This window comes from Chelonia mydas, chromosome 1 (genome assembly GCF_015237465.2).
Source record: "Chelonia mydas isolate rCheMyd1 chromosome 1, rCheMyd1.pri.v2, whole genome shotgun sequence".
In the NCBI taxonomy this organism is placed as follows: domain Eukaryota; kingdom Metazoa; phylum Chordata; order Testudines; family Cheloniidae; genus Chelonia; species Chelonia mydas.
The window spans coordinates 160,719,199-160,744,824 of NC_057849.1; the positions used below are offsets into that span (position 1 = coordinate 160,719,199).

Below are 25,626 nucleotides of genomic sequence, written 5' to 3' on the forward strand. Positions count from 1 at the left end.
TTCTGATTCAGGTCCCAGGGCTCCGCATCCCTTCCCCCGTGCATGGGGGGACAGAAGGGGGAACACACCACCAGTAGTTCTAGCCACATCCTACCTGCGGGCTCTTCTCCATGACTGGCTCTCATGCTTGGCAACGTAATGCTTGCCCAGCTCAAAGCTGTTCTCTTCTCTCTCTTCCCCCCCTCCCCCCCCTCGCCCCCAATCAAGCCTGCCTGAGGGGCTTTTCCTCCAAGAGAGGAAGTTTATTTCTCTCCCATCCCCTCCCCCGCCTTTGGCCATGGTCCCACCGGGGGCTCCCCTCCCATAAAAGTTGCAGAGGTGTGAGGGAGTCAGCGAGTGAACTTCAAAGCTGGGATGGGCTGCAGCCCTGGGGACTGGGAGGAACTGGAGTGACACAGCAGCCACACAGCAGGATGAATGAATGGGACATTTCTATGCCGGGCTGTTGAATTCAATTTCTCTGTGTCAGGGTGGGCAGTTTCTGGGCTGGCCGTTGGGGTTGGGGGGAGACAGCTGCTTTGAGTGCATGGGTGGGAGCGGGCGCGAGACAGAACCACCAGGAGGTAGGGAGCAGAGAGAGATGGGGAAAAGGGACACAGGTGGAGAGCAAGAAGTGGGAAACATCAGGAAGGGGAGATACCAATGATAGATATACATTCAGTAACTAGAATGAAAGTGTGTAAATATGCTGAAAATAGCCTCCCCTCAAAACTGGCGGAGCACCCCTCCAGCACACACACCTCGTCCTTAAGGCAGGAGGGGTAGAAAGGAGTGAGCGGCAGGTGGGAGGTATTTAGGGGAGGGAGGTCGGCAGGGACGAGGCGTTCCAGGGGGTGGGGGGAGCCTAGGGGGATGGGGCAGGAAGAGGTGGAGTGGGGGAGGGGGCGGAGCCAGGATGGGGCACCCTCTGGCAAAACCAAAAGTCAGCACCTATGTACAGAGGACAACTTGGCAAATGCTATTCATGGCCTTAATCTTATTCTGTCTCTTTAGATTAGGCCCCACGTGAATTCCAGTGTGCCACTGGAGTGAGTGGGAAAACGTGAATGACATCACTAGGCTTTGAGTAGGGTCCTGAGTGAGGAACATAATTCTTCCAAGTCACTGATGAACCCATGGGGAGGACAAGGGGGAAATACTTTTCCCAGAGGAAGTCTTCTTCCTATTAGAAGAGGTAATCAGACTGACCCCTATGCAAGTCTTGACAAAAGTAATGGCCACAAACTGCATATATCTGATGGAGACCAAGGTGTCATATGCTGTTTAATGTCTTAGGTTATGCCAAACTCATACAGCACTCTAGTGACTTTTATGATCAACCCTCAGAATTGCAGGAGGGAATCTAGATGTCAGGCCATCTGTCTTAGCAAAACTAATGTTGTCCTTGCTCTAGTAGATGGATAGTAGATGAACATCCTTAAAAGACCTCTGCTTGCAGATGTACCAAGACTGTATTAGCACAGATAGCCAAAAGGAGCCAATCTACTGAAGCTTCTGCACAGGGAGAATGGTCTTGTAGGGAGCTGTCACTATATGCCAGTATACTGCAACTTTCAGAAGTGAAGCAATCACTGCTCCTCATGGAAAAAATCCTGTGCTCAGCAACATATACCAATAAGGACAGATAATGTAACTCCAGTATCATATCACAGTCAGCAGTCCAAGATTAAAACCTTTCAGAGTAGTAATTCTTTTTAAGTCAAGAATTACTTTCTGTCCACCACTCCTTCATGTTCCAGGACATCCAGGTTGACAGGCAGGCTAAGCAATGAGGAAATCCAACCAGGAAAGTGGAGTCTAGAAAGTGAAGGGCTGGATTTTCAGCCAGTGTAAAATGGCATACTTTAACTAAAGTCAGTAGAACTACACTGATTTACAGTGGCTAAGAATTTGGCCTAAACTGATCAGCTTTCTGGAAAGTGCTGAAATAAACAAGACATCAGATCCTTTTCATATTGATAGCACTAGAATAATGAATACATTATTTAGAAACCCACTGAGACATGGAGCTGGCGCACATGCTCCTCTCTCTGTCTTATAGAACTGCTACATCTGGGGTCAATACTGTATTTCAACCCAGGAGTAGTAATTCTCTTAGCCTGTTTTGTGATTATAAGGCTCTTAAAAGACTGGACTATCAATTTGAGTAAAAGTATCCTCAGTAGTCTGTTGCTTTTTCCTTACCAGGCTTAATAATAGCTGATCAAGGAACAAAAACAATCCCTGACTTATTAAAATTTCTTCAACTTGGATTCTAGAATGGTCTACAGCTAATCTTCCTAAGAAAACCTGAATGTTCATCTCCAAGGGTTTTCAGATGCCCTGATTAGAAGAATCACTGTAGATTCTGCTTCCTCTCTTCTTAAGTTCCAGGTTACTAAAAAGTGGTTCTGTTTCTGCATTTCAGGTTCATGGTTTCCTCCCAAGCCCATTTCCCTGGGTTTCAAAGATTTAGTCTTTGAAACACTTTTCTCTTCTGACCCTTTGAAATTGCCTTCTCTAAAGTAACTTTTCTAGCAGCTGTAATGTCAGCCATGTAGATGGGCAACTAATGGTGTGTTTAGAGAGAAGTAGAATTCCTTAGGAAAGCATCGCAACTCATGATAAGGTTGTAATCCTATTAGTTCTGTGTTCCAATGCAATATATGTGGCAGGACTCAATTAACAAAAAACATGAAATGTTTCGCTGTAGCACAATGGCTCCATCTCCTTGCCTCCCCAACTTGTTCTCCATTTGGCATTTTTAATGGTATTTTTGATGTAGGAGAGGTGTTTGATTTTATAGAATTTACTGTCGCATAAGTACAGTAGATTGATGCTCCTTATATATCCTAGAATATTGCACCAACAAACTTTAATGACTTTAAAAAATAATACTGGGTGAAGCCACAAGGGGGCTAAGTAACTTCATTTATGCTTTATTAGGCTCCTGCAAAGTAGGCTACATTGTTCATATTTAAGATCTCAAAGAATTTCTGAGTGTGAAGCTTCTGTTTCAGGTTAGTTATGGACAGGTTTGTCACTTATAAATGTTTTCCTCATGGTTTGGGTTTTAAAATGAATATGGGTCTAATACATGTGTTGTGCACTCAGGTGGAATTCTGTGTTAGAGCAGTAAATGTAGTTCTGAAGCTAGCAGATCAGGTACAGTGAAAGATTGTATGATCCAGCTAGCTTTTGTCATTTAAGTACAGGTACCTTAAATTAGCTTAAAGGATTTAAGTTTGCTGTAGACTTGTAAATCTTGTTGCATATTAAAACAAATTAATGAATGTAGTGCTAGATCTGTCTTAAATAATCAAAATAATTACCATTACAATCAGAGCTATCCCTCTTGGTTAAGACAGGATTTTAGCTAGAAGGTAAGACAATTTTCTCCACAAACTCTGGACAATAACCCAGTTTTTACCAAAATTATCTTGAAAAAGAAAAGAGAACTGTTGTTAGGTGCATAGAACCCTTCCCCCAATTGCTGGAGTGGTAAGGGTTGGAGAGTGGAAACAATCTCTCACAATGACCTTCCATGGTAGTTGCAGACAGAACTATCTTTGTATATTTAAAAAAAAAAAAGTGTCCCTGCTAAAACCATGAAGGATCACAATTTGTGTTTAGGTTTCAGAGTAGCAGCCATGTGTTCAGAAATTAGATCTGACCTGTTGCAAGTTTGAAGTAATATAGGCAAGGGTTTTTAATGGCAAATATACTGTGTATTGTTAATGACTGTCATATAATGTTAAAATTCTAAAACTGTCTGCAGTGTAAAAGTTTAATGTTGAAAAAGACATTTATGTATTGATCTTTAAATGCTAAGTCATTATTGAAGTGATTCAAGCTTATTAAAACTCTTGTGATCTACAGCCTTCTAAATGTCATGTGACCTATTTAACAGAAGCTTTCATTATTTTGTGTCTTTCATTAAATATTCACAGAATTTCTCCATAAAGCTAATCTTACATTTACAGGATATCTCTTTTTATTTTAGTTTTTTATTCAAGTGTTTACAAAACTTTCTTTAGAAAATTGTACTTGGGTTTTCCTGTGTGTCTCACGTGTTCAATTAATCCCTCTCACATGTACAATAATCCTGTTATGTCATGAATTACATTTTAAACCCTTTGTGTTTAAAAAGAAGTGTTTAAAGAGGTGCACTTTATAAGCGTTACAAACCATTGTTTTAGTATTTTGGCCAAATTAAAAAAAAATTTTAAGTGAAAGATTCTGTTGCAATTTGAATTTAAAATTCAAGTGTTTTATTCAATAGAATACATGTGTACATATATTTATTTCACTGTCAGGTATACTAAAAAAAAAAAATCTCAAAATATGTTTGTCTCCCATATACACTTTGTTACCACACCCATTCACGTAATTCTCCCTGTGCTACTCATTCATGAATTGACACTGAGTTCTGGCAATTGAGATCATGGTAGGAGTTTTCATAAACCAAAAGTCCACGACTGCCTTTCTTGTAATAATTTAAAAGACTTTTGCAGTAGTCTCACTGTTTAATCTAATTGGAAGACTGAGGCCTTGAGTAAAATTTTCAAAAATTACGTAGGCACTCAGGTTTCAAAGTCTTATTGAAAGTCATTGGGGCTTAAATTCTTAAGTCATTCATGCTTTGGGAAACTTTATCCTTAATGTTTTTCTATAATTCATAATTCTAATAAAATTCATAATACAGAACCATGTGAATTATGAGCCTAATGCAGTATAAATCCCCTCTATACTGTGCATATATACTTGCTGAAAATTTTAAGCAGTAAAAGAAAGCGATGAAGCATTGAAAATCTTAGTTTTTTAGGCATTTTGAACACAAGATCCTCATTCCATGTATATGTGTATGTATACAGAATTTGTTCAGCGGTCACTGCTCTGCTGTTTCTCCCTCATAGGGTGCAAAGGAGTTTCCCTGACAATCTCAGTCAGGAAATCGAATTAGGTGTTTAAAAATGCTATTTCCCCCCTTAATTAAAATTTTTAAACAGAGAGACCCCAATACCTAACTATTGTGTTAGATTTTGGGGGTCTCTGTTTATCAGGGGTTGGTGTCCCTAAAATATGGGAATATTCACATTTTAAATGCTTTCGTTCATGTGTCTTTTTCTGGCACCCCAATTCAGGAGAGGCTTCCCAGTTACTCTTAATAGCTTTTTTTTTTTCTGGACATAGCTTACCTTCCTAGTAAAAGAAGTCTGGAATAGAAGGGTTTAAATAGATTAAGTGTTTGACCAGGGCATCATGAATACCTTACTCTTGGAGCTTTAAAGATTGGAAAGAATCTGTTTTGAGAGGACATGCTTTTCAGCATCCGTGTTAGTTTTATAGCTAAGCCCTTGAACGTCTCATGATAGATAGAGGATTCCACTTCCATTTTTAGTCTGTCTGGCAAATGATTTCTAGCACTGTTCAAAATCCTAGGGCTCTTACTTACTCATTTCAGAAATGCTCAAATGATCCTCTTTACCTAGACAGTCCAGAAAGATAAACAGAAAATACTTTTATTTAATGTCTTGGCCAAATAGCTTTGATATGTGAATATAATGTACTGTATAAAATAAATAGATTGGTACATTTCTTTAAAAAGGCATTTACTAAAAAGGCCTTAAAAGTAAGGGCAATGGGAAAAAGAATTACTTTAATAAAAGTAGTCTGTTATACATAAACTATAGGCAACTATCAAGGATGGAAAAACATTTCTGGAGTTCATAGCCATAGGGAAAAAATGCACAATTTTGTTAATACGTTATGTTGAAGAGGGAATTGGGCTCTTGTGAGGAAGAAGTAGAGAGGAGTCTTTAGTACCCCTAGCTTTTGATTATTTAGAATTTTCAACAATAATTTTGTTCAAATGGAGGATGATCTGAAAGATTCAACATTGGAATAATTGTAATCTAAGTGTGTGGCATGAGAAATGTTGAAAAATAACCCATGTACACATGCATATGTGCCCACACTGTCCAGCTCATAGACTGGGATCAGTGAATTAGTTTATTAAGTTTATTAATACTTAAGTTTGCTGCTTTCATTGCATGCATCCTGTCCCTCTTCTTGCACATAATGTGGCAATTCTAGAAGAATATGCATATATATGCATCTAATAAGGGGGAAAGAATCTACACAGGTATCACATTTTGTAGCTATATATAATCTGTTAACTCAATACTATTTTCCCTGTTAATATTTATGGAAAAATGTGATCGCACCCGGGAGGGCCACATCATCAGCTAGTATTACAGCACTGATGTAAAAGGAGTTGTGCTGACTTACACTGGGTGAGGTTCTGATCCTACATGGGAATATTTACTTTCTGATCCAGATCCTGTGTTGTATGCTAAATTAACATTTAGATTTCATTAGAAGGTTTCGGTTTTAGCTGTGCTGTGCAGGAACACAGAAAAGCTAATGCAGCTGTCACCTTTGAATGACCTTTATGCTGTGTATTGTAGCCCGCTTTGCAATTTCTATAGTTTTCCCTTTAGAAACTACAGTATTGAAAAAGGTGTCTGTATGGTTTTGTTACCTGAATCTGTTGTTTTTCTGAAATGATACACAAGTGATGTGTGTACTAGAATGTGGGAAGTTCTCAAAAGACAAAACAGTGACTTTTAGGCTATAGCTACACTAGTGAGCTTACAGTGATTCAGCTCTGCCTCTGTAAGCTCTCTAATGTAGCTGCTTTAAGCCAGTGGGAGAAAGCTCTCCTGTCGGCTTAATTACTCCAGCCCGCGTGAGTTGCGGTAGCTATGTTGGCAGGAGAGCTTCTTCCACCGATACAGCACTGTCCACACCAGTGATTGGGTCTGTGTAACTTATGTCGCTCAGGGAGGTGGCTTTTTCACACCACTGAGTGACCTCAGTAGTACTGACACAAATGGTAATGTAGAGATAACCTTAAGTCTTGTCAACAAAACTCTCTAGTGTAGACGAAAGTTGTTGACACTCGAAGTGCTATAATAAAAATCAGTATGGCATGTTCACACTCGCTCCCTCTGTCATCAGAGCACATCCACAGTTGGCGCACTCTCGTTGACAATATGAGCAATGCCCTGTGGGTACCTATTCCAAGTCCAGCTCAACACCTGCTGCCGCTAGGTCTTGTGAGAAGGCGGAGCGGATCACAGCGCAACTTGGGACCGAGCTCAGTGTCCCATGATGCATTGTTTTCTGTCCCAGCATGCCATGGGCTTCCAGCTTTCTTTGATGGCATTTTTCAACGGCCCTTGTTTGGGGTGCACCCCAGCATCTCTGTGAGAAGGGATGGATCCCGCACTGCTCTCCTGTGCTCTGATAACTGTCATTAAGACATCACAGATTGCAGTGCAGTTGATCACAAAGTTCCGAACTGAAGAAGACTGCCAGTTGCCTGACATGCTGTGTGATATGGATAGGAGCAACTTTAGATTGCTTTTGGCATTCACGGAGCAGCTGCAGATGGTGGACTGTCGCTTTTTGGCTCGGGAAACAAGCACTGAATGGTGGGATCATATCGTCATGCAGGTCTGGGGTGACTATCAGTGGCTGCAGAAGTTTTGGATGCAGAAAGCTACCTTCCTGGAACTGTGTGCAGAGCTTGCCCCAGTACTGTGGCGCAAGGCCACCAGACCAGAATGAGAGCTGCCTTGTCGGTAGAGAAGTGTGTGGCAATAGCTGCGTGGAAGCTGGCGACTCCAGACTGCTACCGGTCAGTCGCAAATCAATTTGGAGTCGATAAGTTGACTGTTGGGGCTGTGTTAATGCAAGTGTGCAGGGCAATTAATCGCGTCCTTGTACAAAGGACCATGACTGGGAAATGTGCATGAAATAGCGGATGGCTTTGCAGAAATGGGTTTTCCTAACTGTGGAGGGGCAATAGATGGTGCCCACATTCCAATTTTGGCACCAGACCACCTTGTGATGGAGTACATAAGAATGGCCATACAGGGTCAGACCAAAGGTCCATCCAGCCCAGTATCCTGTCTACCAACAGTGGCCAATGCCAGGTGCCCCAGAGGGAGTGAACCTAACAGGTAATGATCAAGTGATCTCTCTCCTGCCATCCATCTCCACCCTCTGACAAACAGAGGCTAGGGACACCATTTCTTACCCATCCTGGCTAATAGCCATTAATGGACTTAACCTCCATGAAATTATCCAGTTCTCTTTTAAACCCTGTTATAGTCCTAGCCTTCACAACCTCCTCAGGCAAGGAGTTCCACCGGTTTACAGTGCGCACACTGTGTGAAGAACTTCCTTTTATTTGTTTTAAACCTGCTGCCCATTAATTTCATTTGGTGGCCCCTTGTTCTTACATTATGGGAACAAGTAAATAACTTTTCCTTATTCACTTTCTCCACGCCACTCAAGATTTTATATACCTCTATCATATCCCCCTTAGTCTCCTCTTTTCCAAGCTTAAAAGTCCTAACCTCTTTAGTCTCTCCTCATATGGGACCTGTTCCAAACCCCTAATCGTTTTAGCTGCCCTTTTCTTAACCTTTTCTAATGCCAGTATACCTTTTTAGAGATCAGGGGACCACATCTGTACACAGCATTCAAGATGTGGGCGTACCATGGATTTATATAAGGGCAGTAAGATATTCTTCATCTTATTCTCTGTCCCTTTTTTTGATGATTCCTGACATCCTGTTTGCTTTTTTGACTGCCGCTGCACACTGTGTGGACGTTTTCAGAGAACTATCCACGATGACTCCAAGATCTTTCTCCTGATTAGTTGTAGCTAAATTAGCCCCCATCATAGTGTATGTATAGTTGGGGTTATTTTTTCCGATGTGCATCACTTTACATTTATCCACATTAAATTTCATTGCCATTTTGTTGACCAGTCACTTAGTTTTGTGAGATCTTTTTGAAGTTCTTTACAGTCTGCTTTGGTCTTAACTATCCTGAGCAGTTTAGTATCATCTACAAACTTTGCCACCTCACTGTTCACCCTTTCTCCAGATCGTTCATGAATAAGTTGAATAGGATTGGTCCCAGGACTGACCCTTGGGGAACACCACTAGTTACCCCTCTCCATTCTGAAAATTTACCATTTATTTCTACCCTTTGTTCCCTGTCTTTTAACCAGTTCTCAATCCGTGAAAGGATCTTCCCTCTTATCCCATGACAACTTAATTTACGTAAGAGCCTTTGGTGAGGGACCTTGTCAAAGGCTTTCTGGAAATCTGAGCACACTATGTCCACTGGATCCCTCTTGTCCACATGTTTGTTTGACCCCTTCAAAGAACTCTAATAGATGAGTAAGACATGATCTCCCTTTATAGAAACCATGTTGACTTTTGTGCAACACTTTATGTTCTTCTGTGTGTCTGACAATTTTATTCTTTACTGTTGTTTCAACTAATTTGCCCAGTTCTGATGTTAGACTTACTAGTCTGTAATTGCCAGGATCACCTCTAGAGCCCTTTTTAAATATTGGCATTACATTAGCTATCTTCCAGTCATTGGGTACAGAAGCTGATTTAAAGGACAGGTTACAAACCATAGTTAATAGTTCCACAATTTCACAGTTGAGTTCTTTCAGAACTCTTGGGTGAATGCCATCTAGTCCCAGTGACTTGTTACTGTTAAGTTTCTCAATTAATTCCAAAACCTCCTCCAGTGACCCTTCAATCTGTGACAATTCCTCAGATTTGTCACTTACCAAAGACTGCTCAGGTTTGGGAATCTCCCTAACATCCTCAGCCATGAAGACTGAAGCAAAGAATTCATTTAGTTTCTCCGCAATGACTTCATCGTCTTTAAGTGTTCCTTTTCTGTCTCGATCACCCAGGGGCCCCACTGGTTGTTTAGTAGGCAATTTGGGGTATACATTTAAGTTGAGCCCCTCTTATGTTGTCTTTGAAAAGTGTCCATGTAGCTTGCAGGGATTTCACTCTAGTCACTGTACCTTTTTAATTTCTGTTTAACTAACCTCTTCATTTTTGCATAGTTCCCCTTTCTGAAATTAAATGCCACAGTATTGGGCTGTTGAGGTGGTGTTCCCACCACAGGAATGTTAAATGTTATTATATTATGGTCTCTATTTCCAAGCGGTCCTGTTATACTTACGTCTTGGACCAGATCCTGCTCTCCACTCAGGACTAAATAGAGAGTTGCCTCTCCCCTTGTGGGTTCCTGTGCCAGCTGCTCCAAGAAGCAGTCATTTAAAGTATCAAGAAATTTTGTCTCTGCATTTCGTCCCGAGGTGACATGTACCCAGTCAGTATGGGGATAATTGAAATCCCCCGCTATTATTGAGTTCTTTATTTTGATAGCCTCTCTAATCTCCCTTAGCATTTCATCGTCACTATTACTGTCCTGGTCAGGTGGTCGATAATAGATCCCTACTGTTATGCTCTTATTAGAGCAAGGAATTACTATCCATAGAGATTCTGTGGAACATGTGGATTCATTTAAGATTTTTATTTCATTTGATTCTACATTTTCTTTCACATGTAGTGCCACTCCCTCTCCCCACCCCCCGCACGATCTGTTCTGTCCTTCTGATATATTTTGTACCCCGGAATGATTGTGTCCCATTGATTGTCCTCACTCCACCAGGTTTCTGTGATGCCTATTATATCAATATCCTCCTTTAACACGAGGCACTTTAGTTCACCCATCTTATTATTTAGACTTCTAGCGTTTGTGTACAAGCACTTTAAAAACTTGTCACTGTTTGTCTGCCCTTTTCTGATGTGTCAGATTCTTTTTTATGTGAATGTTTCTCTTCTGATCTGGCCCATACTTTATCCTCTTCCGTCCGCTCCTCCTGACTAAAACCTAGAGAATCTCTATCAATAGATTCTCCTCTAAGAGAAGTCTCTGTCCGATCCACGTGCGCCTCTGCAGCAATCGGCTTTCCCACATCTTAGTTTAAAAACTGCAACCTTTTTAATGTTAAGTGCTAGCAGTCTGGATCCACTTCGGTTTAGGTGGAACCCATCCTTCCTGTATAGGCTCCTTGATCCCAAAAGTTTCCCCAGTTCCTAATAAATCTAAACCCCTCCTCTCTACACCATCGTCTCATCCACGCATTGAGACTCTGAAGCTCTGCCTGCCTACCTGGCTCTGTGCGTGGAACTGGAAGCATTTCTGAGAATGCCACCATAGAGGTCCTGGATTTCAGTCTCTTTGCTAGCAGCCTGAATTTGGCCTCCAGGACATCTCTCCTACCCTTCCCTATGTCATTAGTACCTACATATACCACAACCACCGGCTCCTCCCCAGCACTACACATAAGTCTATCTAGATGCCTCGAGAGATGCACATCAATAGGAGTACTCCTGGAGATACTGCACTTCTCCAATGCAGAGAAAAGGGAGTGCAAGGAGTGGAGGGAAGCTGAAAGGGTACTTGTGGCTCACCGTGGACGTTTCACTGACATCAACGCAGGGTGGTCCGAGAAGGTGCACGACGTACACATTTTCAGGAACACCGGCCGGTACAGAAAGCTACAAGCAGGGACTTTCTTTCCAGACCTGAAGATTACATTGGGGGATGTTGAAATGCCCATAGTGATCCTGGGAGACCCGGTGTACAGGTCTCCCAGGTTTCATGAGCCACAGGTACAGCTGTGGCTCATGAAACCTTACACAGGAAACCTGGACAGCAGTGAGGAATGGTTCAACAGGCTAAGTAGGTGCTGGATGACAATGGAATTTGCCTTTGGCAGATTAAAGGTGCACTAGCAGTGCCTTTATGGCAGGTTAGACCTCAGTGAGGATAATTGGTCATAGCCGTGTGTTGTACGTTGCGTAATCTTTGTGAAGCTAAGGGTGAAAGATTTGCTCGAGGGTGGAGTGTTGAGCCAGACTGCTTGGCTGCTGATTTTGAGCAGCCAGATGCCAGGCTATCAGAGGGGCCTAGAGCAGGGGCAATTTGAATCAGAGAGGCTTTGAGGCAACACTCTGAAAATGAGAACCAGTAATGTATATCTCTGTGATTAGTGCTGCATTGTTACATTTTATGTAGTTTTCCTAGGAAGCAATGGTAAAATTTGGAGGCTTACATTCCAGTAATCAAATGATTAAACTGCCTGTATATGTGTTGGTAGTGCCTGCTACCTCAATTTGTAGAAAACAAATAAAGATGTTACAGTTCAAAAGCTTTGCTTTTATTGCACAAGAAACAACACCCATACAAAGATGCTTGGTGGGAAAGGAGGTACCAGGGAAGGGCAGACTTTCAGAGTTGTGTGTCGGTCCAGCTATCGTTTTAAAAGTTCTCCGAGGGAGTGAAGTGAAGGGAAAACCGAGCAGTCCTGGAAAGTGGAAAGGATTGTGGGGACGGAGTTTGGGAGGGACACAGAAAAGAGTTCTGAATGTGCTGCAGGGGAGGGTGGGCATGCATCTGTTCAGTCTGCAGCATTATTAAGGACTTCAGCGTCAGTGTTTGCGTCTCCATGACTTTAATCATCCACTCAGTAGCATCCTTCACAAACTCCTGATTTTTCTTTTGTCCTGTCTTTTGGCTTCCCTCCTCTCCTTGCGCTCCCTTTTTTCTACTTTGGAGAAATGCAGCACCTCATGGAACATGTCGTCTTTGCTGCGTCTTGGGCACTTTCTTTTCTGGCGGAGATGCTCAGCCAGAGTGTGCGGGGTGTTTCTCAAGGCCACATCTGCCAAAGCACAAGGAACAAGGCACAGAAGCATAAGTTCATGAACAGCATTTAAACATTTCAGTAAAATTACACCTCTGGTTAGGTAACAATCACTTTCTCACTTACCCTTGACAAGCACACATCTCAGCGAACGCCCAAAGCATGGTGAGTGTTGACTGAGGAGGGGGAGCGCCAGCCAGGACAGTTTAGGCATTTTAGAACTCACTACTCAAAGAATTAAATGTAAGTGTAAGAGAAATAAAAATTATGAAATGCATAGACTAGTCAAAAAACTAAAATAACACTCTTTGAAAGAATACAATTACAGGGAATATATGTCCATTGCAGGAAGTACCAAGAAGTAACAACAGCAGCAACACGAGTATGTGTTGGGAAGTGAGCGTGAAAGACTGTATGTGCACGTGCTGGCTCTTGGGGAAGTTTCTGAGAGGTGCTGTGCACTCTCTCTTTTTAAGGCACTTACTGAAACCTGTCCTGCTTCTGAGCCCTGTCTCCCCTTTCTTGCTCTGTGGAGATGGGGTACATGGGCAGCGGGGAGGGAGAGAGTCTCTGTGTGTGTGATATATATGGCACTCACTCACCCGGAAGGGGGATTCAGACCACAGCAGCTCTCCCTGCTTTGTGGAGAACGGGTACAGGGGAGGGGGACACCCTGACATTAGCCCCCTCTCCTCCCCTCCCGCTCTGCACAGCCAGTAGGAGGGTCCCGGGAGCAGCTGCAGGAGCAACTTGGCTGTAAAACAGCAGGGGGAGGGGCACCTGAACACATACTGCCGGATGTGCATGGCCTCCTGCTTCTTGCTCACTGGAGAGCAACTGCTGAGACTAGCTAGACACCTCTGGAGTAGTGAACAGTTCCTGGTTGCCTGCCCCACTGGGAGCTCCACATCATTGTCTAACTTCCTCTTCATCAACGACTTCATCCTCTGGGTTAGGTCCTTTTTCCACCGCCTTCAGGCCTGCCAAGGTATCCATGGGGCTCTTGGTGGTGGAGGTGGAGTCGCCACCAAGGATAGCGTCCAGCTCCTTACAGAACTGGCAGGTCTTAGGTGCAGCACCGGAGCGACCGTTTGCCTCCCTCACCTTATGGTACGCCTGCCTCAGCTCCTTTTTTTTGCTCTGCACTGCAGCGTGTCCTGGTCATAGCCCTTTTTGCACAAGCCTCAAGAAATCTGCCCGTATGTATCAAAATTCCTACAGCTTAAGTGCAGCCTCCTCTCCCCATATAGTGAGCAGATCGAGCAGCTCCGCTGTGATCCAAGTAGGAGAGCATTTGCTGCAATAAGCCACCATGGTCACCTGGGAAGATGCAATGAGACTTCTTCATGCTGAGCCAACAGGAAATGGAATTTCAAAAATTCCTGGGGCTTCTAAGTGGGAGGGGCGGATGTTAGTTTATCTGGCTGCAGGGCAGTGGAGTTCAAAGCGCTGACCAAAGCGGTCAGGATGAGCATTGTGTGACACCTCCTGGAGGCTAATTAAAGCGATTCAAATCAAGCATGCTGTCTACACTGGCCTTTTGTCGACAGAAAACTTTGCGCAAAAAGCCTTATGTTTTTAGTCAGAGTGGTTTTGTTTTGTCACAAAAACGGCATTTTTGCCACCAAAAGTCACATTGTAGTATTCACTGTTTTGTCGACAAAAGCTCCCTTTTTGTTGACAAAACTCTGTAGTGTAGACAAGGCCTTATATATGAAGACTTGGGTAGATCTTGGGGGGGAGGGGGGGTTCCGCCCCCCCCCCCCCCCCATTCGCAAAGAAGGAATGTTGTGCTTTTGTTTTTGCTTTGTTTCCCTTTATGCCTGGGAGGAGATTTTTTTTTTTTCTTCTTTTAATTTAGTCTTTCACTTTTCACAATTAGTAGTAGACTGGGCTAGACTCTAGTGTTTTGATTGGATTAATAATCATTTTGAAGTACGTAATTTGGGGAGACTAACCTGAATGTGGAAACAGAACAGTTTACTTATGTTGACTATTGCTGACTTAACGGAACTTTCTATACTTTAGAGAAAAAAGTTATATTTAGTAGTAATAGTATGCAAGTTATGTCCCTTTTCTGTATGAGATGTATCTTATCCAGAAATTTTGCAACCATAGAAACTACTGTTTGAAGTGGAAAGTCAGTCAAAATCAAACATGCCTTTTTCTAAAAAAGTAAATAAATCTTGATTATATTAATATTCAAATTAACAATTCTTTTCCTAAGTGACAATGCATTACCGATACATTGTTACATATGCTCCTAAAAAGAGCTGTGAAATACAGTACTGGGTGTATGCATCTTTCCAAGTAGCATTGCACTATTAAAAAAACTTGCAATAGATAAAAGCTAACTAAAGATTAGCTTGTGGCAGCTCTTTGAAAGCATATCTTTATAATAATAAAATGAAATTGTGTGTTTTAAAAAAAACAAACAAACATGCCTTAAAATAGATTTGAATGCAAGGACAGCGATCAGTTGTTCTCCATGACCACTGGGCGTAGGACAGTAATTAATTAGATTGGTTTGCAGCAAGAGAGATTTAGGTTAGAGATTAGGAAAAACTTTATGAGGAAGGTTACCTAATGAGGTTGTAGAACGTCTCTTTGGAGGCTTTTTAAAACTGATTAGACAAATACCTGTCAGGGATGGCATAGGCATACTTGATCTTGCTTCAGCTGGCAGATGGACTGGATGACTTCTGGTTCCCAGCCCTACGTTTCTAAGATTCTATGATTTTCCACCTATACTGATGATTTCCTATGTCTTAATCTACTTTTAGTAGAAAGTCCAAACCACAATATTAGCATCGTGGTAGCTCCCATTGAAATGGAGGGACGAGCACAGTTCACAGATATGGGACTAGTGAAATAATGACAGGTATTTTTAACTATTTTGAAAACCAATTTTAAATACTTCTTGCTAAGTAGATATAAGTTGAATATCAAATCATAACTAAATCACTTCAGTTTCCTTTTGGGCCACCTCTTGAAGGTCTCATTATAGCTTTTTCTGACGTCAATCAGTATATTTTCCCCACCTGTGAAGATGGCTATATAATTATATTAAATGCCTGTAGCATTGCTATTTATTATTAGATGTATTGATGGAGGACGTTGCTGCATGGGAAGCAAAATAGCTCATATTTCCTCTTGTAACAAAATTACTGTTTCTCTACTTTTTTTTGTAGTAATTTTCTATAAATGTTAGTTGCTTTGAGAACAAAAAAACTCTGGAGTGAGACAGGAGATAGTTTAATTATGCCAGTGGGAGAGCTCTCTCCTGCCGGCATAGAGTGGCTACACAGGAGACCTTAGAGCGGTGCAGCTGCTGTAAGGTCTGTAGTGTAGACATAGTCAAACTTTAGAGCTTATACGAAGCTCTTCCTAAGGTCTGGGAAATGTACTCAGTGTGTCACAGCTAAATACAAGGTAGAATAAATTGTTTAGCATAAGTAGTTAGCTCATTTCAGGGGACCATTCATGGTGAAGTGGCCCATTAACAGCCCTCCAATCATGGGGGAGAGGGGCATGAAAGAAGGAGGGGGAAGGCAACTAGGGGGTTGCTAATGGGTTATAGATTGTTTTAATAAGCCATATACAATAAAAGGTGTTTTATCTGGCATGTTCGGGGAATAAGGGGTTCCGGTAAGTGAAAAATGCCGGTTAACCAGGAGGGAGGGAGTTTGGGTGCGGGAGGGGTCTCAGGGCAACAGGTCGGGGCATGGGAGAGGGTGCTGGATCTGGGGGATGCTCACCTTGGGCAGCTCCCCCGCAAGTGGTGACCTGTCCTGCGTGCAGCCTTCACAGATCCCATTGGTCACAGTTCCCAGGCAATGGGAGCTGCAGAGCTAGCACTCGGGGCGGGGGCAGTGAGCGGAGTCACCTGCCGCGCCTCTGTCTAGGAGCAGCCAGGACAGGTCACCGCTTGTGAGGAGATGCCAGAGGTGAATGTCCACTGGCTCCAGCCCACTGCCCCGAGCCCCCTTCCGCACCCAAACTCCTTCCCAGATCCCACGCTCCAACCCCCTGCCAGCCCCGTGCCAATCAGACTATAAACCGGAATTTCAATGAAGATCAGAAATGCTGGTTTACGGAACTTTCCGATTGGAGAAGTGCTGGATAAAACAGCTTTTACTATATCCAATGTGTCTCTTCATTCCATGATTTTTATGAATTTAAGCTCCCAGGTTTGTCTTTCGACAGCGTTATGCAGGTTTCCTTTTGAGGATGAGGTCTGAGAAGTCAGATTATAGAGCAATCGCTTTGTGAAAAGTATTCACTCACAGGTGATATGGGATTTTTGTCTTTTATAGTTTTTCTGTGAGTTCATTCAAGTGTAGTGGTTGTTTGGTTTCACCCATATAGGTTTGAAGGCCAAAAGAGGGGGTTCAGGAAAGATTTCTTTCATGATGGGGTCCCCATCCAATATGGGTTGTAATTGTTTGATACCCATATAGGTTCCAGTGTGGGGTGGTAGGTGACAAGTACAGTTGGGTGGTCAGAAGGAGTTTTCTGTATTGAAGCAGGTTCTCTCGGGGTATTTGGATGGTCCATTCCATGATGCGACTTACTTTTCTGGAGGATTGTCTTTGTTTGGTGAAGGCGGTTTTGAGTGTGTTAAGGTGTATATCCTGGACTTTCTCCTTGGAGCATATTCTGTGGTAGATGTTATCTACTGCCAGGAACTCATATCTTCATAGATCCAATAACCACCCCAAAACACACCAAGAAATTAGTTTTCTGTATGACTTACCTAAGTCACCTGTATGATTAAACAAACTTTCTAAAACGTACTCCTGCAGTTAACTGATTTTATTCTAAAGTAGTCTATAATTGGTGCCTGATTCTCTGTACTACATAAAGACAAGATTTTTGGTTTTTAAATCCGACTACTGCTTGGATTAAGGTTTGATTTAAAATGTCTTGCAGATTCATTTTTTGTTACAAAGGCAGGTACTGTCTTGGCTTGTATGACTGGATGATTAAAGATAGACATGGGATCACAGCTAAATACAAGTTACTAACTTTTTTATATCTATCTTCTGTTGACCAGTCTTCCTCTGCATCCTCTGTAATTAAGGATAGTCAAGGAAAAAATTACTGTCTGCTCTAGTAATCTTCAGAAAACCACAATAGTGTTAAAAATGGCAGGATTATATTTCTGTAGCCTCCATCAAATGAAATTTTCCATTGCAGTCAGTTGAGGAAGAACAATGAGTTGGTTTAAACATATATTTTGAAGTGGAACATTTTTGGATAGTTAGCAAAACAGACAAAACATTAATTTCAAGAAGTAATTGTATTTTTCCAGGTGCAATTATTGTATATTGAGAGAGTTTTTTAACACTAATGATGGCAGAAGCCCAAAAAGGTAAATTTCTTAATGGACACTAAGATTCTGTGGTCTTGACTTTTTGTAATTCTAATTGCAAGCAGCTCTTGTTCACATTGTATCTTGTGACACATTGTATCTCTAACTCACTAATATTACTACTTAACCCTTCTGTTTCACCAATGATCTGACAGTACAGTACTTGGTTAACTTTTGATGGCATTTCTGGGCATCTAAAAATAGAATGAGACAGGGTCATATGACCCTATGATCTAAATAGAAAAGCCTCAGTGTAGAGTAATTCCAGTGTTATGTCCTAGCAGGAAAAGTTTGTTTGTTTGTTTTTTTGTTTGTGACAGTGTAGCATTTAAATAAGTATGCATTTAAGTTTTAGGACATGTTTTTAAAAAATCACTTAATAGTTTTATAGGGAAAAGTGGTGGTCTTTAAGTTGAAAAAGTGATAGCTAATAGGAAATAATGCCTCCGCTATCATAGCTTGTTCAACTGGCAGGGCAATAGTTTTCAATTTTAAACGTAAGCTTTAGTCAATATTACGTAAGACCAGAGATGAATATTCATTTCATTCTCTCCACCTTTTTGCTGCTTTTTAATCTTGTCTTTTTTTGGCAGTCTTTTACAGTGGAGCTTCAAAACTTTACTATTGCATTATCATATTGATAAGATCAGTAGTTTCTATTGTTACTCTCTTGGTAAGTCAGTGAAGAGACATAGCTGCATCTTTTGTGAGTGGGAGCAATTGGGAACAGTCTGTCCTAAAATCCCTGCATTGAATTGCTGCACTGAAGATTTGCATTCTCTTGTTGGCTATGTTTCTAATACTGCATTTAGTCTTTGCCTGGAGTATGATCATAAACAGGAAAAAAACTGAAACATCCTTAGAACTGCTTAAAAGGATACAAATCTCTCAGCAGACTTAATTTTCTTTTCTCCCTTCTCAAGAGAAAAATGTCTGATTCCTGAACTCTGATGGCTTTCCCCAGTTATTTTTAGTGTCTTTTGACACTTTTAAATCATTGTATGTTGTTTTGAGACATGAAAACACATGGGCTAATAGTGGGTTTAATAGTCAAGAGTAATGATAACTTAACATAAATTCTGATCTGATTATTCTTTGTTATGCAACCCCAGGCAGGAGTTATTCATACTTTCCATTGCTTGCAACAGCAGCTGTTTCACGTATCTCCCTGGAGCAATCACTATTTCCATTAGGACAGATCTGTTTGCTATCAGACTGCAGTGACATGGCTGAAGTGCCAAGAAGCCTAAGAACAGGAAATATTGTAAGAGACTTCCCTTTTCAGCATGCTTCAGAAAATGGGAGAATGATATTGCTAGTTGTTTTAGATTTGAACTCATTCTCACTTTAAAAAAAAAAAAAAAATCTTCCAAACCAATATTCCACAAGCACATCTTTTATTTTTTGTGCTGCCAGATATTTTTGCTAGCTTTATATATAAAAATCAAATGTAATCTTTCCTTTTTTCTTCCTTTCTCTGCCCCCTGAAAAAAGCTGATATAAGCAAGTAGGCAACATAGTTTGTAGGCTTGCTGCATTCTGCACTGTCACCTGTGATCCAGAGTCATAAAGAAACCTCAGAATTACCACTCCAGGAAAGGAGGAGACCAAGTCTAGTGTGGAAGCTGGTCTTCTAAAGAAGTTGGGTACTGCTTGCATTGAGCGCTTAATGATTGTGCTATATGTATAAATAATGGAAATGGAGCCCCTCATAACAGATGACATTATACAGTATACCAGGCATTGTCCGTTTCCTCCTCGCTCTTCAGATATTAAGAAATCAGGTTAGTAAACTTTCATTAGAAAAATCTCATAATGACAGGATTTTATTTATGGCAAAGGTGAGTTCCTGTTCTTCACATCTAGGCTTATTTTGACAACTCATTTTCCCCTCTGTGAATAAGATTGGTCTGGTCCCATTTTCAATCAGTCGCCAGGATAGGACTTGGGTTTACACTCTCTGGCAGCTCAGTTCAGTTCTGCCTACTTTAGACTTCTACCAAGGAGGAAGTGCGGTGTTGGCACAGGTGTATTACGAAGTTCCCCCCTCAATTTTCAGCATATTTTACTTGTGGGTTTTTTTGTTTTGTTTGGAAGTTGAAGCCAAGCTTGCATTTTAGAAGGAATCTTTGCCTTTAAGAAGGAGTTTCCCTTCCATATAGACAGCAGTAGTCTCTCATAGAGGCGCCCAGATTGATGGCCAAACGAATGAAGGAAAATAATAGAAACTGTGCCTTCTTTCTGCCACCCTTCATCTCTGTACAGAAAAAAGACAAATCGTGTGTCAGTCTGCAGGATGGAAAATTCTTTGGAGTCCCAAATCCCAAACTTGACCTAGTGCAGCATTTGTTAATGAGAAAATCTTTCTTTTAGGAGTTCACAGAACCCATTGAAGTTCACCAGTAAGGTTCAGATACATATGGTAGCCATATGACATTTGTAGCTAAAATAATGGAAAGCAGGTATCCAGGTTAATAGTTTATGGAAGATTCCAGATACACTAAATACTCCTGGGGGAATTCTGTGCCACTGCGCAATGCAGAATTTTGCAGAAATTAACGTTCACAGAATTTCCTTTCCCGCACAGAAATGGGTTGCAGTAGTGCTGGCTGCTAGACCCAGCACAGCCCAGCTCACACATAGAAGATGCTACTGGGGAAAGGGGAAGAAGCTAGAAGGTTTCTGGTAGCTGCAGTTCCCTGCACGCCCTGAGGGAAGGAGATGGCAGTGCTCAGGAAACTCCAAACAGACTCGAGATCCAGCATCAGGCTGTTTCTCTCTGGAGCCCTGGGCTCTGAGTAGTGAGGGGGCCATGGCTGGGCTCTGGGGGCAGGGAAAGGAGGTTGTGTATCTGGGCAAGGGGGAGCCCGCAGCTGGGCTCTGTGGGGAAGGGGTTGGGTGACTGGGCTGGGGAGGGGCCCACGGCTGGGCTCGGGGGAAGGGTATCTGGGCTGGGGAGGGAGGGCATGCAGCTGGGCTCTGGGGAGGAAGGGGACAGAGAAGTAGGAACTTGGTTGTCATAGGGGTTTCTTTGACTCTCTACTCCTGGGGGAATTTTTGTGTGTGTCTGTATTGTTAGACATACTTACCGATGGGTATTTTGAAATTTCTAAAATAATTGAAACTGGCATGATTATGTAGTGTTGCTTTGACAAATTTGCGGAATTTTAAAATATTGTGCACAGAATTTTTAACTTTTGGCACAGAATGTCCCTGGAAGTAACTCAAAGCTCTTTGGGAGCTTTTTGAGAAGGCAATTGAAGGAGTAAGCTCAAAGAAGAAACAACAGAACCTCCAAAAGATGTCTTTGCACTTCCTCCAAGTCTACTAGTACGCAGGACAGACGGGAAGAAGCAACCGCAATAGCTGTGGCTCGCTTATAGCCCCCATGACCCTAATATTAGAAGCTGGTCATGCTGGCTTCTCATATTCAAATGCCTTTGTTCATCAAGTGGATATATTACCTCAGGGCTTACATACATCTGCAATTTTGTGATTCATATGTGTGCTTTGGACACAGTGTAAAATCTAATTCTCGTCAAGTTTATAACTAGAGCTGCACAAATTGTTTTTTCCATTTTGGTTAACAAATCAAAAAATCTGAAAAGTTCAGTTTGGTTCCAAAAATGCTTAGTTTGTCAGCATATCAGAAAAGTCTGTTTCAGGTCCTACAGACTGTTTCATTGTGGTTGTTTTTAAAGGACCAGCTTCTGAAAACTGTATGTTACTCCTGACGACATTCTGCTCCAAAAATTTAAAAATTCTGTACACAATATTTTAAAATTCTGCAAGTTTTATTTGTCAATAAATGCAGAGGCTTCACATGGCAGTGGAGAGCATAGGTCACTGGCTGCATGAAGGTGGGAGATCACCCTGCTGCCCCCACTCCTGGGACACGAACTCAGTGGTGAGGTTGCACCCGACCCTGACAACAGTACAAGGCCTGAGTCTGCCCCAGAAACACCCTGGGGCCCTGCTCCTCTGTGTCAGGAGCACCAAGGGTGGGGCAGGCAGGCTCAACCAGGCAGGTTCCAAGTATGAGGGAATCCAGATGTGGGGTGAAAGGATTCTGTGTGGGACAGTCTGGGTGCAGACAGCTCAGTGCGGGCGGGGAGGGGGTGGTCTAGGTGTGGGGCGAGCTGGATGCACAGAGGCTCGTTGATGGGGTTCCAGGTGCAGGGGCAATGGGACTCTGCAGGGGCTTCCAGGTGAAGGTGGTTGGGGCTCAGCAGAGGGGTCTGGGTGCTGGGAGAGTGGGGCTGGGTTGGGATCTGGGTGCAGCTAAGTGGGGGTCAGTGGCGTGGGGGTCTGGATGTCAGGGCTCAGGGTGGTGCAGGGGAGTGGGGCTTGTCAGAGTTAGGGTTTGAGTGCAGGGAGCTCAGTGGGAGGTTGTCTGGAGACAGGGGGTCTGGGTGCAGGGGGCTCCAGATGCAGGGTATGAGGTTCAGGGAGGTGGGGTTTGGGTATGGAGTGGCACAGAATTCACCCAAGAGTAGTATGTTCTAAACAGGACTTGGATAAAACTTTAAATTTCATGGAGACTACTAACACTCTGTTAAGGCTTTCCTTAGTAGAGAAGACTTAAAGACCAGAACAAGCAAAGATTTCAGCTTGATGAGACCTATTGCTTAATGTCTTACTACAACTCTAGGTTTCCATTATAAAAGCGCAGAAAACCAAGAATAAGCTGAAAGGGGAAGGGTGTCTAGTGGACGCAACATAGTGCAAAGAATTAGGCTTTATTCACATCCCTGCAGCTGACTGTTACCTTGAGCAAGACAAAGTAGGTGAGGTAGGTTACCTTGAGCAAGTCACGATTGGCTGTGTATTCTGATTTTGGTGACCTTCAGTAACAAGACAAAACCACCAGCGAGGATTTTAGGTGCTAAATCAAACACTTTTTCCCCACTCACGTTCACATGTACCCTTCCTTCTGTATGCGACGATGAAGAATTAGAATTTTAGTATAAAAGAAATATAGTTGATGGATTTATAGAAAACACTATGAATTACCTTAAATAGCACAAAGCAAACTAAACAGAGCTCGATGAACTGGTCACATATAGGTTTGGGGTGAGGAAATAAAAAAGTAATCCCAAAAAAGCTAGACTTCATTGTATATTAAAATGATATGTAAGCGAGAGTGGGATCTGGCCAAATTAATGTCCAGCACAATCCTGCACCAGTTGCAGCTTAACACCTGATAAGAGAAACTGTCAAAGGTGTTTTATTGCTCCCCCCCCAAAAAAAATAATCAAAAATAGACGCCCAGTTTTACGGCTTCCTGATACAGGCATAACTGTATCCCTTGTATAACTGTAACCAAGTTGATTTATTTTTAGCATAATTGTCAGTTACTGAGTAGCAAAATAGTTAACTATTAAGAAAGAGCCAACTGTCTAAGAAACTTTTCTTGTGAGCTCTCCAGATCACTGTCTGTTACGGGTTGGGGGCGGAATACTACTATTGGTCTTCCTTTTCTTTTTCTTCTCCCCTCCCTATCTTTCTACATATTCCATTAACACTCATCATTCTTTTAACATGTTTCTGTATTAATGTTGATTCAGATTATTATACTGTTGTCTTTCTGATCTAATTTTATGTCTAGATGCACAAGAAGCTGGTCACTTTTTCCGGTTAAATTTGCTCTCCAGATGGGTAAGGGGAGTAGGCCCTCTGTATTCAACTCTTTGGTTATTTTAATCACTGTACATATGCTGTATATATATTGGTAGTCTTTCCTTTGAACAAGATGTTTTCATTGCAGTAATTTAATAAGACTCCTCCGAGAAATACACTAGAGAGTGGCATTAATAGTAGACAAACTACAGATAACTTTGAGTAGTAATCTGAAGGAAGTTTCATATTTTTCCTTCTTAACCTGAGAAAATGTTTCATGATTATAGCTGCCATTAAAAGGATTTTATGGCTATGAAATGGACGAAAAAATTGTATATCAATCAGAAGTTGAAACTGAAATATCCCGAAACTTGGGAAATTAAATCAGTGTTAATATATGTTTAATCTGTCATAGCTGCACTATTTTCTTTTTGTTTTTAAGGCACATTTAGACAACTTTACAGAATTGACAAAAATAGCCAGTCTTACTTTTGTAGCATCATTTGTATTCATATATCACTTAAAAATCAAACTCAAGTTCTCTGTTTTCATTACTTCTGTATGCAAGTAGAGAGATAACTGTAACTTTGTGTAACTTGACCCTTCTGAATACATTCAGCGGAAGTGGTCATTTGAGAGACATAGGGTTAGATTATGTACTGTTTAGCATTTAATTGACTTACTTATGTCAGGCAAGGTTTTCCAACATAGTGTGGAAACTATTCTTGGGAATAGCCAAAATACATGTAATTAGTTTGTTCTTCTTTCATTAGGTAGACACACTTTGGTCAGAGTTGCAACATGTATCAAGAGAAGAATAAACAAAAGACATAATAGAATAAAAAAAAGTTTACTGAATAATTTCTGTAGACCTTTCATTAGTATTCCTAGATAACAAAATTTGACCAGGACAAATAAAGTTGGAATATTTTAATAAATATTGTAAAACACACTGTGTGTGTGTGTAAATAAATATAAAAAAATAAAATCAACATATACACACCTTTTTGAAAGACCAAGCTGAGGCCCATCTTCAAAAAAAATTAGGTGTTTTGAAATGTGAAAAACGTCCTCTTCCCTTTCCTTTCCTCTGTCTCCCAAGACTCTCAAAGTAAGGTGGCCACATAACAGTGTTTAGCCCATTGTGCCATCTTCAGTCTATGCATTATGCCTTTCCAGGACAGTGGGTAAACATCCTCCCCATAAAAAGACAAAAAGCGGGGAAATGTAGTAGGAAGAGAACCTGAAACATAAGCCCCTATATCAGAGACCTGGTATGAGGCCGAAACAGCTCACAAAATCGGGCAAGAACAGAGCTGATCTTGCAAAAATACACATTCCTAAAAAGCGCTAGTCACAAAGTACTCATGCAAACCCATCCCGATATCAAGTGGTACCAGAATATCCCAGTATCAAGGATGGTACAAAAACATTCCCCAAGGATAACAGGAACACACTGACCCCTCCTAAAAGATAAGGTCAGGATAACAGTACGTAATAAATATGTTTTAATCGAACCAACATGTATAAGGTGATGGATAATAACTAGCCATGTCAGAGAGCAGTAACTAACTATGTCAGAGGGACAGTACTAACTTGTTTATATCGGGGTATAAGGTTGTATCTCAAAGGGAGTATCTTTGTCTGGCCTAAGGAGGAACAGAAAATCCCGCCGTTCACTGAGCTGGTCCATTGTTATGGGCATACATGAATTAGTGGTCTGGTAAAATCTGTGGGGTACTAGTACCAGTACCATGCTTTGTCAACAATAAACCTGGCTGGGTGCCTTCGTCCTTTAACTAACCTTGTGGTCATTGGGCGGTTCACTCGAGGTCTGCTGTGCCAACTGTCTGCACAGGGCTGGGACAGCACATAAAGGAAACACACACAGCACAACATCTAACCACAACCTGCTTGTCCATCACTTTCCAAAAAGAAAAATTCTCCACTGTAAGCGACCACACATGACATTTCATGTTGAAAGAAGTATTTGAAGTTTTAAGAGTTTTATATGTGTGATTAAGGCCTGTAACTGAAACTCTCCATT

The 25,626-nt window shown here is 41.7% G+C and overlaps 1 protein-coding gene across 5 annotated transcripts in view; it reads left to right on the forward strand.

Moving 5' to 3' along the window:
* Nucleotides 1-25,626, forward strand: part of RCAN1 (regulator of calcineurin 1) — a 70,699-nt gene that overhangs the window by 8,215 nt on the left and 36,858 nt on the right. The gene's annotated exons all lie outside the window — the stretch shown is intronic.